General features: G+C 33.8%; 2 long non-coding RNA genes across 2 annotated transcripts; one reads left to right on the forward strand and one right to left on the reverse strand.

Moving 5' to 3' along the window:
* Nucleotides 1–69: 69 nt before the first annotated feature.
* Nucleotides 70–2,142, forward strand: LOC111084176. Its single transcript, XR_002609426.1, has 2 exons — nucleotides 70–537; nucleotides 1,261–2,142. It is a non-coding gene; the product is annotated as an uncharacterized LOC111084176 (long non-coding RNA).
* On the reverse strand, nucleotides 762–1,218 carry LOC111084177. Its single transcript, XR_002609427.1, has 2 exons — nucleotides 1,167–1,218; nucleotides 762–879 (listed from the first exon to the last, which is right to left on the reverse strand). It is a non-coding gene; the product is annotated as an uncharacterized LOC111084177 (long non-coding RNA).
* Nucleotides 2,143–3,134: the final 992 nt, after the last annotated feature.

Raw genomic sequence — 3,134 nt, forward strand, 5'->3', positions numbered from 1 at the left:
GTTATGATATACTTCTCAGTAAGTTTATATTGACACGTTGACATCCAGCTTAGATCACGTGTCAACACATCATTGAAGTTATAATTCACAGCTGGAGTATGATGTTGCTTGTTATGCTATACTTCTCAATAATGACATAATTTAACAGTACGTATATTAACGTTTGTTGATGTGTCAATAAGTTTATATTTTTGTGAAAAAAAGAGTTACACATTTTAAAAAGAAATATTTGTTTAACTGAGAACCGTGTGCTAGTCTAGAATTTGAGTTTCTGTTACAAACTCTACACATTCATCCAACAATAGAGATACATCAGTTCTGTATAAATTGACTTGAGTGTCATAGTAATACATTCTCTAATGAATAGATAAAGACTATGACACTGGAGTGGAACAATCAGTCAAAACTTTCAAAGTCCTGCTTCTATTTGTTTTATTTTTCTCAGCCCTACAGTTTAGCAAGACCTTGACCCAATTGGATGCTGTACAACAACAAATAACTAGCTCCTTCAAGAATAATGAGAGTTTACTTCAAGAGGTAAGATTGTGTGGAAACTAGTTTATGTTGTGAACTTTGACCTGCAAAAAGTTGGAGTCATTACGGTGCTATAAGTAGTTTCTTGTGATTAAACTTTTCTGCATCAGTGATGACTCAAACACCATTTCCATGTTAAATGTTTTACCAAATCACCTTCTGTTTCTTAACCCACATTAATCACCTTCTGTTTCTTAACCCACATTAATCACCTTCTGTTTCTTAACCCACATTAATCACCTTCTGTTTGTTACCACATTATTCACCTTCTGTTTGTTACCACATTAATCACCTTCTGTTTGTTACCACATTAATCGCCCTCTGTTTGTTACCACATTAATCACCCTCTGTTTGTTACCACATTAAACAGAGGGTGATTCTTAACCCACATTAATCACCTTCTGTTTGTTACCACATTATTCACCTTCTGTTTGTTACCACATTAATCACCTTCTGTTTGTTACCACATTAATCGCCCTCTGTTTGTTACATCATTAATCACCTTCTGTTTGTTACCTCATTAATCACCTTCTGTTTGTTACCACATTAGTCGCCTTCTGTTTGTTACCACATTAATCACCTTCTGTTTGTTACCACATTAATCACCTTCTGTTTGTTACCTCATTAATCACCTCTGTTTGTTACCACATTAGTCGCCTTCTGTTTGTTACCACATTAATCTCCTTCTTTTTATTCATATACTAACTTTTTTTCTGTTTTTTTTAGCTTCAAGACAATTTTTCTAAGAATATGGAAATGATCAAGGCCAACATAGCAAGTCTTGATCAAAGAATGGAAGCTCTGAAGAAGTGATTCCTGATGTTGATTCTCTTCATTGGTGATTTCTAAACTTCTATTGCATTGTTTCTTCTTCTTCAGCCTGTTGAAAAAAATAATTGTAAATAAGGCTTTACAGTATTTATTTGTTGAAGAATTCAATTCGTATATATATTGGAAATGGATTTTTAACTGATTTATTACAGCTGGAAAACGTAACTTCTCTTTTGTACAACATAGGTGATTTATTTCGTTTATATTTTCTCTAGAATGTTTATAAAACTTCCTCACCGTTTGTTCTTTAAGTAAAAAATCTAACTTTTTTTTGTGTATATTAACATTACAAAGTGTTTTGTGATGAAATGGTATACTCTCACCTGTTATTAGATGGTTGAATCACAGCTAATTTAGCTCCAAAGATTAATGTCAGAGATCAAACCATTTAAACCTGTGTCGTACTACAAGTAACATGAGATAATAGTCTTATTTTAGTTTCGTTGACAGAAATGTTTAAACTTTAGTTGAAGTACCAATGTCTGAGAATACTGTTTTCTTTTAAAGTTTCGTGTGTAGTCCCTGCATCGAAAAGTATTTTGTATTGAAGAAATTGCTGTATTATCCAGTTCTTTCTTGTTTTCTAACCAACCTAACGACCAGAAGGCATGAAAGTTTAATAGACAGCTACTTGATGTTTCTCCATGATAAGCAACTAATGTTTAGTGTGAAGATGTTGAACTAACAAAATATTGAATTGTGTTGTGTAAAACTGGGATTCCCCAGCAACTCTGTAGTTTCAAACTGATATCACTCGAATAAATTATTCTGAATCTATGTTTCTCAAATCTTTAAAACAACTTACTATCTTTACAACATTTCAGGCCTGGCATGGCCTACTAATTAGGTCACTTGTCTCACAACCTAGTGGTCACCAGTTTGAACCCCATCTTAAAACAACTTACTATCTTTACGAACATTTCAGGCCTGGCATGGCCTACTAATTAGGTCACTTGTCTCACAACCTGGTGGTCACCAGTTTGAACCCCATCTTAAAACAACTTACTATCTTTACAAACATTTCAGGCCTGACATGGCCTAATGATTAGGTCACTTGTCTCACAACCTAGTGGTCACCAGTTTGAACCCCATCTTAGAACAACTTACTATCACAACTTCAGAGTGGAAAGGATCACACAACATAATGTTGAATTTGTTATTGTAAATATCAAATATTTCTACAAAACCTTAATATGTCTGTTTTCATATTACCCTACTCACAGGCTTTATACTTGTAAATTATGTATGATATAGTTCCAATATTACAAGGAAATCTTAAACCGAGTTCAGATAAACTGACTTAACATTCTTGAAGGTATCTGATTTGTCTTTTCAAACCATGATATTATTTAGTGTTTAACATTTCACAAAACTGTGACTTAAACAGTTTGTTTGTTTGTTCACTTGAACAACGCCTTATGCTTATAAAGGGCTAAGTGGACAAGTCAAAATGTTTATACACTGACTACGCCAGTCATTATATTTAATGAAGCAACTGGAGAATGGCGAAATATAACGACTGCAGCATTCGAGGTAAGACTTGCGTATAAGCATAGCCATCCCTCATTTTGATGGCGCTAGTCACTCAATGGTAAGTTGTTGAGGGCTTGCTTATAATGCTAAAGTTCAAGGTTCAAGTTCTGCAATTTGCACATGACAGTAGTTTATTGTATTACTTTGAGCTCAACAACAAACAGATCCTAATTTTGAATTGTGAAAAAGAAAGAGAGAAGACACTCAGCCGGCTCGGTTGTTTTATGTGAAATGAA

Source organism: Limulus polyphemus, unplaced genomic scaffold, assembly GCF_000517525.1.
Source record: "Limulus polyphemus unplaced genomic scaffold, Limulus_polyphemus-2.1.2 Scaffold14378, whole genome shotgun sequence".
Classification (NCBI taxonomy): Eukaryota; Metazoa; Arthropoda; class Merostomata; order Xiphosura; family Limulidae; genus Limulus; species Limulus polyphemus.